The sequence below is a fragment of the Narcine bancroftii genome, chromosome 3 (assembly GCF_036971445.1).
Source record: "Narcine bancroftii isolate sNarBan1 chromosome 3, sNarBan1.hap1, whole genome shotgun sequence".
Lineage (NCBI taxonomy): Eukaryota > Metazoa > Chordata > Chondrichthyes > Torpediniformes > Narcinidae > Narcine > Narcine bancroftii.
The window spans coordinates 7,522,370-7,537,498 of record NC_091471.1 but is presented as its reverse complement, the minus strand read 5'-3'; positions in this window follow the sequence as shown (position 1 = coordinate 7,537,498).

Genomic DNA, 15,129 nt, shown 5'->3' with positions numbered 1-15,129 from the left:
ATCTAATATCCTGCCCTGTAATTGTGCTGAAATCAGAAATAAATCCATTCTAGGAGTCATGTCTATTTGAATAAAAAGAATAGTCTCTTTCTCTTTGATGAATTCTTCTCCAGGCATCTATAAAGTTCAAGTCACTTATTAATACCAATGTGGCTTTTTTTGATTTAGCTCTTGACTTTCCTCTAAGTTTGTGTCAAAACAGAAGTTAAAATTTCCTTCTATTAAAATATTCCTATGCACCTGTGTTAAATTCAAAAAGGTTTCCTGTATAAATTCACATTTGGTGTGTAAGATTTAGAAGAGTCCATAGTTCTGAATATATTTGACAATGTAACATCATGTATTTTAATTGGAAGATATTTTTCTCTCCAAAAATGCCACTCTTCTTGTCTTAAAATCAAATGATGAAGCTGCCACATATCCTACCCAGTCCCTTTTTAACTTCAAACATTCTTTCTCAATTAAATGTGTTTCTTGCAGAAAAGCCAAGTTTGCTCCCATTTTTAAAATAAATATGCTAACACTTTTTCTTTTCACTGACCCATTTAATCCATTAAAGTTAAAATTTATAACTTTTACTATATTACTCATCTTACTAATCCATTCCTTCCTCTGCCTCTGCCTGTGGCCCTTTCTTCCTCAACTCTTTTATTCAAAGTCCAGTGTATTGGTGTGTGTCTCCTCCAGCAATCCAGATAAAGAAAGCAAACTGACTTCCAAAGCATTCATATTACTACATTTACTACATATTACTGTCCCCCAGCGAGTGTTGGTTAACTCCCTCTATTTTACGGTTTGTGACCAAAGTCACAATTACCCACATGATACATAAGAATCAGAAACCCATCTCCTCCCCCAACCCCCCCGATTTAAGGATTTTATATATACGTAAAAGAGAAAATTTTCATCAAAATTCTGAAAGAACATTTAATTCGTTTTCAAAAATCAACAAAAGAAAAATAAGTATTTTGAACCATCATAAACTGACAAATAGTATTAGTCCATTGAAATATATTGATAGCAACTGTTCTTCATTCCCCCTGGACTCTCGGGAGATCTTGCACAAAATCTTCTGCTTACCCAAAGCTTGAGAAAACTGTATTTTCACCTCCAGGCAAGAAAAATCTTACAAGTTGCTGGATGGTGCAGTACAAATCGAAATCCTTTTTCCCAAAGGATCTTCTTAACTGGATTGAATTCTCTTCTTTTTTAATAAATCAGCACTTATATCAGGGTAGAATAGAACTCTACCCCTCAGGAGGATTCTTGTTCCTTGCTCTTGCCCCTTCTGCTGCTAATCTCAGAATCTGTCTTGAGACGGAAGAAACTTCATTAACACAGAAGCGGTTTGGGTCCAAGAGCTCTGTGCGCTCTTTCAATCTCTATAGGGTGCTCAAAGTTCCTTCAGGAATCTAATTTGCCAAGAAAGCTTCTGGGACCTGCTCCTCTACTCCTTCTGTGTGACCCACTATACCATCTGCTGAAATTTTCCAATATGCCCACCTTTTGCTAAAGCTTCTGATTTTCTATAATTAAACCTTCCATTCTAGTAATTCTGTCACTCATAATGTCTCCATGTACATTCTTCATTATTAACAACATCCACAACTCTATTTATTTCCCCTTTCACCGCTCTTCTCATCTTATGAAATTCTTTTATTAATAATTTGATGCTGGTTACATCCTTTACTTTTAAAAGTTTTAATTTCTTTTAATACCTCCTCTTCTAGCAGCTGGGCCTCTTCTTCATCTTCCTCCTCTTCACTGCTGGTCCATTGGGAGCCCGATTCTTCTTCCTCCTCTCCACTGCTGGTCCATGGGGGCCCAATTCATCTTTCTCCTCTTCACTGCTGGTCCATGAGAGCCCGATTCTTCTTTGTCCTCTTCACTGCTGGTCCATTGGGAGCCCGATTCATCTTCCTCCTCTTCACTGCTGGTCCATGGGAGCCCAATTCATCTTCCTCCTCTTCACTGCTGGTCCATGGGAGCTTGATTCTTCTTCCTCCTCTTCACTGCTGGTCCATTGGGAGCCCGATTCATCTTCCTCCTCTCCACTGCTGGTCCATGGGGGCCCAATTCATCTTCCTCCTCTTCACTGCTGGTCCATGTGAGCCTGATTCTTCTTCCTCCTCTTCACTGCTGGTCCATTGGGAGCCCGATTCATCTTCCTCCTCTTCACTGCTGGTCCATTGGGAGCCCGATTCATCTTCCTCCTCTTCACTGCTGGTCCATGGGAGCCTGATTCTTCTTCCTCCTCTTCACTGCTGGTCCATTGGGAGCCCGATTCATCTTCCTCCTCTTCACTGCTGGTCAATTGGGAGCCCTATTCATCTTCCTTCTCTTCACTGCTGGTCCATGGGAGCCCGATTCTTCTTCCTCCTCTTCCAACGGATTTCTGAAGGCCCTGATATTTTGAGCATGCGCAATATGCTTCTGGGTTCCTCTCCGATGCTGCGGGAGAGCAATGTCAGCAGAAGTCCCATCACCAGGATCACTCTCCCAGGGAGTAGGTTGAATGCTAACTTGCAGCAGGTCTTCGATTTTTCTTGGTCTTCTCATCGCGTTGGGCTACTTTAACTTTATTTGAAGGCATCTTGAAAGCTTTATAGAATGTTTAAATGTATTTTTTTTATATAGTTAAAAACTTACCTTAATCAGCACTTTCTTTACTAATTCACCAGGAGGGTTAGGCTCCCATGTCCTAACCCTATGGCAACACCTCACCCTTGACTGCACTAAATTCCATCTGCCATTTTTCTAGCTAGCCCAGATCTCTCTGCAAGCTTTGAAAGACTTCCTCGCTCACTGTCCACTGCACTCCAATCTTCATGTCATCTGCAATGTGACCATGGGCAGACAAATGGGATTAGTTTACATGGACATCATGTGCCATAGACATGGAGATATGAACACAGAAGCAGGAAATTTTGGCCCAACACGTCCATGTTGGCCCATTGAGATTCCAATCTGTATAAGCAGGTATCTGTTATTCAAAATTTAAGATTCCTTTATTGTCCTTAGCACCCTCTCAAATCCTGGCTTCGATACCTGGTTGCCATGAGCCAGCCTCCAGCAGCCTGCATAGGTCCCCCAACCACAAGTCGCCAGCAGCCTGTGTGGGTCCCTCAGGTGCTGAGCCCCTCGCTGGACCGCTGCCATAGTCTCATCCACAACCCTCTGCCTCTCCTTCTTAATGGGGGGGGGGGGGGGAAGGGGGTGTTCTCCCTATTTCTGGTGCCCTGTGCTGGTCCGCTGTTCTCCCAGAATCTACAGCCCCACATGGCTGCTGCCGAGCACAGGTGCCACCATCCTGGACACAGACCCCTGTGGTTGTAGGATTTATCTGTTGGATCCTATAACAGGCCATTTAAAGCTGGTATGGAACTGATGGCAATAGATTGGACAGGTGAACCATATATAAATCCCCCAGAACCTCTCTATCAGACACCAGCATGTAACTCCATGCATAAATGTTTGTACCATCTCCCCGTGGCTGCGTGGGTTTTCCCCGGGGGCTCCGGTTTCTTCCCACTCTTCAAAAATGATTGAAGATTGTAGGTTAATTGGGATATTTGGAAGGCACGGATTCATGGGCCGAACAGGCCTGTTTAAATTCTAAAAATTCTGTCCTGATCTAATGGGATCATCACTCAATTGGTCTTCTCAAGCCACTAGCTTCCTTGACCCCTGACCTCCATTACCATCACCAACCTGCTGGGGTTAGGATGCTTTAGCCACACAAACATGCAGGAACATGTATATCTTGCAGTTAAAGCAATCGCTAAATGTGGCAGTGAAAACATACATCAACAATGTCAAATTTGGTTCAGAAAGAATGACTAACAGACCATAACATCATAAAGGACCATCGAGTCTGCCCCACCATTCAGTAATGAGCTGATCCATTTTCCCACTCAGCCCCACTGCCTGGCCTCTCCCCATAACCTTTGATACCCTGACTAAACAAGAACCTATCAATCTCTGCCTTAAATACACCCAATGACCTGGTCTCCATAGCTGCCTGTAGCAACAAATTCCACAGATTCACCACCCTCTGGCTGAAGAAATTCCTCCGCATCTCTGTTCTAAGCAGACGGCCTTCAATCCTGAAGTTGTACCCTCTTGTCCTGATTCTCCCACCACGGGAAACAGCCTTTCTACATCTACTCTATCCATGATTGGATCTATGAGCATTTGGAGAAGTACAGTCTATTCACGAATAGTCAGAATGGCTTTGTGAAGGGAAGGTCATGCCTCACAAGTCTAATTGAGTTTTTTTGAGGAGGTAACAAAAGAAATTGATGAGGGTAGGGAGGTAGATGTGGTCCACATGGATTTTAGCAAGGTATTTGACAAGGTCCCCCATGAGACTCATCCAGAAAGTCATGAGGCACAGGAGCAATGGAACCTTGGCCGTGTGGATAAAAAATTAGCTTGTAGGAAGAAAGCAGAGAGTAGTAGTGGAAGGAAAGTATTCTGCCTGAAGGTTGGTCACTGGTGGAGTGCCAAAAGAATCTGTTCTGGGACCCCATCTCTTTGTGATTTTTATAAACGACCTGGATGAAGAGGTGGAAGGATGGGTCAGTAAGTTTGCAGATGATATGAAGGTTGGAGGAGTTGTAGATGGAGCTGAAGGTTGTCAAAGGTTACAAGAGGATACAGACAGGATGCAGAGTTGGGCAGAAAAGTGGCAGATGGATTTTAATCTGAATAAGTGTGAGCTGATGCATTTTGGAAGGACAAACTAGAAGTCTGAGTATAGGGTTAATGATCGGTTACTTAAAAGTCTGGATGAACAGAGGGACCTTTGGGTATGAAGGCCGATGGGATGCTGAGATTCATTAATAAGGGGATTGAATTCAGGAGTTGAGGTCATGTTACAACTCCACTTAGAGTATTGTGTTCAGTTCTGGGCACCTGATTATAGGAAGGATGTGGGAGCTTTGGAGAGGGTACAGAGGAGATTTAACAGGATGTTGCCTGGATTGGAAAGCAAGTCTTATGAGGCAAGGTTAGCATAGCTGGGACGTTTCACTTTGGAATGTAGAAGGATGAGAGGAGATTTGATAGAGGTCTACAAGATTATGAGAGGCATAGATAGGGTGGACAGCCAGTACCTTTTTCCCAGGGTAGGATCAGCAAACACCAGAGGACATGTGTCCAAAGTAAAGGAAAAAAAGTTTAAGGGAGGCATCAGGGATAAGTTTTTTACACAGAGAGTTGTGGGTGCCTGGAATGCCTTGCCAGGAGTAATGGCAGAGGCTGGAACATTGGGGACATGTGAGAGATTCTTAGACAGGCACAACATATAGGGCCAAAGGGCCTGTACTGTGCTGTATTGTTCTATGCTTTTCAACATTCAAAATGGTTCATTGAGATCTCTCATTCTCCTAAATTCCAAAGAGTACAAGCAAAGAGCTGTCAAACATTCCTCATAAGATAACCCTTTCATTCCCAGAATCATCCTTAGTGAATCTGCTCTGAACCCTCTCCAACATCAGCACATCCTTTCTTAAATAAGGAGCTGTTATCATGTTTCTCACAATATAGTGAGGTCCTACGAGAGCATTTCATTCCTGGAATCATCCCTGTGAACATTCTCTGAACTCCCTCCAACTGCAGCACATCTTTTCTGAAAGTGGGAGCCCAAAACTGCTCACCACACCCTAAGTGATGTCTCACCAGTGCCTCAACGTCACATCCCCACTCATAGATTCTATTCCCCTTGAAACAAATGGCAGCGTTGCATTTGCCTTCTTCACCTCTGTCTCAACCTACAAGTTCACCTTCAAGCTGTCCTGCACGAGGACTCCCAGCTTGTTATAAATTTAATTTTTAACTTCTCGTCAGGGAGATCATTACCAGAACAAATGATTAAATGCTGCCTTGCATCATAGAACATCCGTTCAGGCACTGACTGACCACAGATAGGTTCGTACTCCCATAAAGTTAGAATAGAGTTCAGAAATCTCGATTGGAGAATGGGACAAAGCGGCTTCCCGCACGCAACATGTTTATCTCATGTCAATCACAAAGTGATTGTGCCGCCATGGACTAGTAGGGCCGAACTGGCCTGTTCTATGCTGTATATGGTTATATGGTTATAATGGTTCAGTACATCTATAACCTATAATACATGTCCTGATAGTCATAATAAACACCAGTTTCTATCATATGGTGTCTGCACAATGTCCACGTTGCATAACATCTTATTTCACAGAACAGATCGTGGTCATTAAGCAACATACCCAGGATTCAATTTGTCAACCATCTACTCTCCTTGTTTTAAGATAATATTTGGTAGTTAACAATGGATCTTATGTTCCTATTATTCCGTGTCAAGAGCAGGGGTGATGTTTGGAGGAAGGAGCGAAACACAAAGGCTGCCAGCTGCTGCAGGGAACTGGAGGTCAGGCAGCATCAGAGGGTAGAAATGGTCAGTCAACATATCAGGTTTTGGACCCTATGTCGGGACTGAGTGCAGAAGTACAAAAGGTGAGACCTATGCCGGGGACGGAGCAGTCAACATCAGAGAGCAGGAGGATGGGAGGATGGAACGATGTGGTAGGAACCAGGGCAAGGGTGAGGCTTTGGGTCAGTGGCAAATGGGATGCCACCCACACCCATTCCTCTGAAGCCCACAGGTCAGGATGATCATCTAGATCTTGCCTCTCTAACAGCCCCTTCTCCATTCCAATGAGAGACTGACATTTCAAATTTATTGTCACGTGTAGAGTGAGTAAGTAATCCAGCTAGTCAACCCGTATTTAGAACAATCCTTAAAAGCAGAGTACAGAGAGGTTAGTTGGTACAGAGCAAAGGAAACATAATTTTAAGAAGGTGAGGTTCATGCAGGAGTCTGAAAAAAGCAAGGAAGAAACTGTCCCTGAATCTGGTGCTGGGTGATCCAACACTCTTGAAGCCTCTTCTCAATGGGAGAGGGGTGAAGGGATGGGACTAACATGTTGAGAAGATGGTAAAACAGGATTCCTGTCTAAAAGCAGAGGGTGTGGGTTTAGGTATCCAAGAGGGGATGGGCAGGGGATTCTTCTGGCTGGAAGTGTGGTTGGATTCTGGATCACAGAGCTGGAGGTGGGGATGAGGAAGGTAGACTTGCTCAACAGTAACGACGTGCTGAAGGCTGAATGTTAAATTTTTTAATTTAAATTTTTTTAAATTTAGATATACAGCAAGGCAACAGGCCCTTTTGAGCCCTGAGCCGTGCTGCCCAATTACACCCAATTAACCTACACCTCTGGTATATTTTGAATGGTTGGAGGAATCCGGAGCCCCCATGGAAAATCCACGCAGGCATGGGAAGAACATACAAACTCCTTACAGACAGCGCAGGATATGAACCCCAGACCGGATTTCTGGGACTGTAAAGGTGTTGCATTAACACTACACCAACTGTGCCACCCCAATACTGGTTCCCAGGGTCAGGGGTGACAGTGATGGGCTGAAGGGCCATCTTGCTGCTGTAATGAGCGTAACGAATCGCCAGAGACCAAGGGAATTAACCAGCCACTGGCTCCCCCTTGAGATGTGGAGCCACCTCCACTGCTGTAATGTGGGCCATGCGGTGGTCAGTGCATGCACAGCAAGATCCCACCAGCAAAAATGAGGTCAAACACAGGCCATGGAGAAATTCAGCAGGCCATGCAGCATCTGTGGGAATGGTAATCAACAATTCTGAGAATGTGAGTCTCAAAATATTGACAAAGAAGCAGAACGCATTCCATTGTGAATATTTATGACTCAGCAAGGTCAAAGCTGACTGGGAACAACTCCTTATTTGGCTAAAGCAGTAAAAGACTATTAAGCATTGGGCAAGGGACATGACCAATGTAACAAATCCTAAGAAACATCCTAACATTCTAAAGGCAACACGGTTAGCATAGCAGTTAGTGCAACACTGTTACTGCACCAGCGATCGGGATCGAATCCCACGCTGGCTGTAAGGAGTTTGTACGTTCTCTCCATATCTGTGTGGATTTCCTCTGAGGGCTCTGATTTCCTTCCACAATTCAAAATGTACCAGGGGTGCAGGTTAATTGGGTGTGATTGGGTGGCATGGGCTCGTGGGCCAGAAAGGCCTGTTACCATGCTGTATGTTTACATTTTTTTAAAAATACTAGAATATTCTGGAAAGCTGGAAGTTTGTCTGTATAAATATGCAACTTGTTTAGCCACGCAGTAGACTCCCTTGTGGAGAGATTAGCTGAAGTTGGCAGTGGTTCTTGTTGTCACGGAGTTCTCATGCTTTGCAAAGCAACAATAAAGCACAGTGAAAGTTGTGACATATTTGCGATCGTTTGCCAAGTGATCACAGGTCCACTTTCACATTTTGGGCCTGGACACTTCATCAAAGTATGAGGGAAAAGCAGGCAGATGCCTGAATTAAAAGGGAGAGGAGAGGAGGGACAAAGGGGCAGGGGGAAAAGATCAGAAGTAAGAAGTCATAGATAGATATGGGTAGAAGGGTAGAAGAATACTGAGCAGTGATGGGAGGGTGTGGATCACTGATATGAGAGGGACCAGGAATGGGGCGGGGAGATGGAGAAAAGGGGACAGAGAGATAGGGAAAGAGAGAGACTCGGGAAGAGGGTTAACGGAAACCGGAGACGATTATATTAATACCGTTGGAGGGTGCTCAGACCGAATATAAAGTGTTGTTCTTCCAATGTGCAGGTAGCCTAGATTTGGAAGGCAAATGCAATGTAAGCATTCATTTCGAGAATGATCGAATGTAGGAGCAGGGATGTGATGTGGAGGCATCGTAGGGCATTGGTCAGACCACACGGTGTAGGAAGAGCAGTTGTAGGCTCCATATCTAAGAGTATGTTGACTGGAGAGGGTCCAGAGGAGGTTTACATGAGGGATGTTTCATGGCTCTGGCCCAGCACTCACTGGTGTTTAGAAAAATTGGGGGTTGGGGGGGGGGGATCTCATAGAAACTTTATAGACTGGATATAGAGAGAATGTTACTGGTGGTGGGGGAGTCTGGGACCGGAGGGCACAGCCTCAGAACACAAAAACACCCCTTTGGACAGAGATGAGAAGGTGGAGAATTTGTGGAAGTCATTGCCATGGATGGCTGTGGATACCAAGTCATTGGGGACATTTAAGGTGGAGGTAGATACGTTCTTGATCAGGAAAGGAATCAAGGATTACGGAGGGAAGATAGAAGCATGTGGTTGAAAAGAACAGGCTAGATGGACTAAATGTCCTAATTCCGCTCCTATGAGTTATGGTCTTAAGGAGAGAGGAGGAATTCTGACCTCCTCCTCCCATCCGCACCAGTTCCAAACGTCATAAAATCCACAGGCAAGGGGGGAGGGGTCATTGTGGTCTGGTGGACAGACCTCTGCCTTACTAGGCATCCGCTCTTGTATACCTCCTCATACGTACATCTTGAGCACAGTTCCTCCAATGAATGTCAGGCCACTGTCTCCTGCAGTGTCCCAATCTCACTGCACCAGATCTTCCCTCCATAGCCTCCAATCTGACAGTGCCCCAACCACACATTTCTACTTCTTACCCATGAGCCACAAACAGGACTGTCCTGGCAACCCCATTGTTTTCGCCTGCTCTTGCCCCACTAAATCTATCTCCTCGTATCCTGGCTCCATCCTTTCTCCTCTTGTCTGCTCCCTTCCCACCAATATCTGGGACACCTGCCATGCCCTCACCATTCTGACAACTAGAATCCCCCACCCCTCTCTTTCAGTCTCATCTTCACCATGGACATCCACTCTCTGTACCCATCCATTCCCTCATCAGAAGCTCACTGCTTCTTCCTGGAACAATGCTCTGACCAGATTCTCCTGCTTGGCACACTCACACACACACACACAAACAAAATACAATGAAGTTGCAGGGAAGGTGGTGGGAGGAGTGGCTAGGATGGCAAAAAATACCTGTGATAGGGCGAGACCAGGGCCATTAGAGCGCAATTTAGAGAGTTGGCATGGTTAGCATGGGAGTTACTGCAAAGCTGTCACAGCACCATCAACCCAGGTTCAAATCCGGAGCTGTCTTTTTTAGTTTCCCCTGGGTGCTCTGGTCTCCTCTCTCCCTAAAAGGTATATGGGGTTGGTAGGTTAATCAGGTATCACTGGACAGCACCACTTCAAAGATTTGAAGGGCCTTCTACCCTGCTGTATCACTACAATAAATAGAAACAGTGGATCAATATTAAAGTCCGGAGAGTATAGGTTATGGGGAGAAGGGATTGAGTGGGGGAATGGATCAGCTCACGATTGAATGGCTGGGCTGACTCAATGGGCTGAATAGTCTATTTCTGCTCCTTTATGAGCTAATATAAAGACGGATGACTTAGAGAGGGGCCCGCTCTGATGCAAAGTGAGGTGCACAGCATCAGATATCGACCTGGAGGCTGCAAGGTGCCGAGGTAGATGATGATGTGCTCAATCAACAGGCAGCATTAGGTTTGTTGCAAGAGTGTGGGAGGGCATAGACTGACCCGTGAGAGTGGGAAGTAAAGCATGATCATCTGCAGATGCCGAGGTTGAAGTAAAAACACAACGCTGGGAAACTCAGCAGGTCAAACAGTGTAATTTATGTAGCGAAGGTACATAACCAACATTTCGGGCTTCAGCCCTTCATCAAGGTGGTGGTGGGGGGGGGGGGGCGAGAGTGAGGAGCACAGTCCTACAGGCAAAAAAAGAATTCGGTGGGTAAAGGAGGGAGGGTTCACCAGCAAACGGGGTGTGGGGATGACTGTGAATGGAGAGGGAAGGGGGATGGAGGAAAGGAGACAGGGGGATGGGGAAGAGAGGGAGAACAGGGAATGGTCTAGCAGACACCTGAGGAGTCAATGTTAAAGCCAACCAGCTGGAGAGGGACCAGACGGAAAATCAAATGTTGTTCCTCCAATTTCCTGGTGGTCTTGGTGTGACAGTACAAGGCCATGGACAGACATGTGGGCACGGGAGCAGGGCGTAGAATTGAAGTGGTGGGCCACTTGGAGATCCTTGTCACTGGTGCGGACAGAGTGAAGGTGCTCGGCGAAGTGATCTCCCACTCTGCGCCCGGTCTGTCCGGGAGCAATAGGTCACTCCCTCGGATACATGTGATCCTTCATTTGAAAGTATTGTTAGGGGCCCTGAATGGTGGTGAGGGGGAGGTTTGGGCTGGCCACGAGTGCGGAATTTCCTGCGGCCACAGGGGAAGGTACTGAGGGGGAGTTGGACGGAGGAGAAGTTCAGGGTCACAGCAACAGCCTGGCCATAAACTCTGAAACATTCCCTCTGTCGTCCCCGTCCACCCCACCATTCCCACCTCCACAATCCTATTTGGTGTTTCCAGCATGCTCTGTTTCAACGTTAGCATCTGCAGTATTTTTGATTTAAAATAAAGTTAAATTTATTTAAATTTAATTCAGACATACAGCACAGTAACAGGCCTGCGCCTCCCAAAGGCCCCAACTGACTTATACCCCCCATACATATTAAGGGTGGAAGGAAACCGAGCCCCCGGAGGAAACCTCCTCAAAATATCCTTCCTGGTCCAACATTAAACATATTCAGTAACCATGGGAACAAGGCCCGGGCAACAAGGATCCTGGTCAGCAATCAGTTGGTGCAAATTGACAGTTCCATTAAACCTCGGTTCTCCGCTCCTCTCCTCAGGCTGGTGCCCGGACCAAGGGAGAGGGACAGAGAGAGAGAGGAGAGTGGGAGAGGGGAGAGGAGGGAGAAAGGCAAGTGAGGAAGGAGAGAGGGTAGAGGGGAAAGGTGAAGGGTGGAAGGGAGAAGGGAGGGGACAGAGGGGAGGAGAGACAGATGGAGAGAGGGAGAAAGGAGAGATGAGAGGGGAGAGAAATAGAGAGGGAGTGAGAGGAGAGGGAGCGAAGGGGAGAGAGGGAGACGGGGAGGTAGAGGGGAGAAGAGAGGGGAGTGGGAGAGGGCATGGGGGATGGGTGAAGGGAGGAGAGTGGTGAGGGGAAAGCTAGAGGGGAGAGGAGCAGGGAGAGAGAAGAGAGGGAGAGAAAGGGAAAGAAGAGAACGTAAACCATCAGCCTCTCTGTACAGAGTCAAGCCACCAGTTTCAACCAGACCTCCAGAGATGACGTCACACCAACAAAGTGTGTTTGCTCTGGAACAGAATATTTCAATTGCTCCTCTCACACACCATTACGGCAGGGGCCGCCAAAGTTTTATGGTGGTTCCAAGAGAGGAGGGAGATACCGGTTCTGGTGGGCCAATCCCAGAGAGACTCTCTCCCAGGCTGAGTAGCTGATAATAGTGAGCCAATTCAGAGAAAATGGAGCCTGGATCTACCCATATCTGACTGAGGTCTCACTGCCCTCTGTTGGACATAGCCATGGATGCAGCATTGGGTGGAGCTCCCTCATGAAGGATGGTCTGTGTCTGTGAACAGACACAGTTTCCCCTCAACATTCACCATCCCAGGAAATTCAACATGTCACCAACATCTGTTCTAGATACAGGGAAAGGTTAAGCAGGTCAAGACTTTATTCCCTGGAGCATAGAAGAATGAGTGGAGATTTGATAGAGGTATTTAAAATTATGAGGGGTCCAGACAGAATAAATGCAAGTAGGCTTTTTCCACTGAGGTTGGGTGAGATAAAAACCAGAGGGCATGGAAGAGTTAAGGGGGATTATGAGGGGGAACTTCACCACACAGAGTCTGGTGGGAGTATGGAATGAGCTGAGGTGGTGAATTCAGGCTCAGTTTTAACTTTAAGAAGAATTTGGACAGGAACATGGATGGGAGGAGAATGGAGGGCGATGGCCTGGGTGCAGGTCAGTTGGACTAGGCAGAATAATAGCACGGGTCAGACTAGAAGGACCAAAGGGCCCTGTTTTCCGTGCTGTCATGTTCATCCCTGAACAACTTCTACAGGTGGACCAGTGAAAGCATCGTGCCAGGGCACATCACTGCGTGGGCCGGGAACTGCTCTGCTCAAGTCCGTAAGAAATTGCAGAGGGTTGTGGCTCAGTCCAGCACACCCCCCACCCCCACTTCCATCAACTCTGTCTCTGACCCCCTCTGCCTTGGAAAAGCAACCAACATATTAAAAGACTCGTCCCGCCCCGGCCGCATTCTCCTTCACACATATTCGCCACTGCAATCTTCGTCATCTCTCTGGGTATCACTGGATGTGGAGGTTTCTTCTAATGTACACTTCCATCCAGCCTATCAAAACCTTCAATTGTTTAGATTAATTGAGGCAGCACAGTTTAATGGAAGACTGTTTTGTTAAATATTCTTAAAAGGATTAACTATGAAAGGGGAGGTGACCTTCGTCAGTGAGAGGAGTAGGTATGTTGAACAGCCATTCTCAACCTTATTTTGCTATTCCACCACCCCCCCACCCCCCACCCCCCACCTCGGGACCCTGCTGAACGTTTATGGGCCCCCTTCTCTGTGAAACAGTCAGGTTTTGGTTTTTTCCGCACTTCTTTACGGCTGACTACATTTTTAAAATATTTTATGTTACGTGAGGTGAAAACAGGGCATTTACTTAAACGTGGTGTGACCCCCTCCCCCCCGAGTGTCCCGTTGAGATTGGCTGGTGTAGAATAAGCTGCCAGAGTGGATGTTTAAGAGACCCTTCGAGACGGTGCATGGACAGGAAAGGTTGGGCCAAATGTTCAGGTAGACATCGGATAATTCAACAATTCTTCCAGTAAGTGAAGCCCACCAATCCTGTCAACATGTCCTGCACCCTTTCCAGGTTCATGGCATCCTTCCCACAGGAGCCTTTCATGAGGGGCAGAAAAAATGATTGTAAACAAGGAATCTGCAGATGGCGAAGAACTGGAGCAACACAATAAGTGCTGGAGGAACTTAGTGAGACAGGAAACATCTATGGGAGACAGCCGATATCACTGAAGGAGGGCCTAGGACCCAAACATCGATGGCCTACTGCTTTCCGTGGATGCTGCATGGCTTGGTGAGTTCCTCCAGTAGTGTGATTGTGTATGTGAGATTGTGTGTGTGTATGTGATTGAGTGTGTGTGAGATTGTGTGAGAGAGATTGTGAGTGTGAGATTGTGTGTGTGAGATTTTTTTGTGTGTATGACAGGGATTGTGTGTGTGTGTTGGGAGGGGGGGGTGTTCATGGAATATGGTCTTTTCCTCAGAGCAGGAAAGAAGGGGAAAGATTTGGAGGGAACCTGAGGGGAAGTGTTCCACACAGAAGATGGTGGTTATATAGAACATTTAAGAAATTTAGACCGGTACATTGATAGCAAAGGATAAAGGTGATATGGTAAATTTGATTATTCAGGTAGATGAGCTGGGTGGTAGGGACTGCTCTGTAGAACAGTACAGTACAGTACCCTCTCCAACTCTGAATCCCCCAATGATCGCTGGATTGTAAACCTCTGGCTTTCATTTCCTGAAGTCAGCAATCAGCACATTGGTTTTGGTGACTTTGAGTGCAAAGTTGCTGTTGCACTGTTCAGCCAGGTTTTCAACCTCCATCCTGTACGCTGACTCATCCCCTTCCTTTATTCAACCCACTACCGTGGTATCATCGGCAAATTGTCGTACTGAGGCACACAGTCGTAGGTATAAAGTGAGTGGAGCAGGGGGGCTAAGAACAGTCTCCAGTACTGATGGAGGTTGTGGAGAAGTGGTCTGGAGGTGAGGACATCCAGGATCCAATTACACACTGGGGTAACTCCCAGTTGAGTTTGCTGATCAGTTTTGAGAGGCTGATGGTGTTAAATACTGAACTGTAGTTGATAAAGAGCATCCTGACATCTGCATCTTTGTAGTCCAGATGTTCTGGGGCTTTGTGTAGAACCAGTGAGATGGCACCTGTTGCCACAATAGGTGAACTGGAATGGATCCATGTCACCCCTCAGACAGGAGCTGATCTACTTCATCACCAGCCATTCAAAACACTTCATCACTGTCGATGTAAGCGCTACTGGTCGATAGTCATTAGTCATTAAGAAAGTTTACTACACTCATCTTGGGAAAAGCCCGAGGTCTGCTAACATTGCCTTATAAAATTGTTCTCCAACCCAGGCAATATTCTGGTAAAATTCCTCTGCACCCTCTCCAAAGCTTCACGTAATGAGGTGACCAAATATGAACACAATATGCCAAGTGTGGTCTCACCAGAGT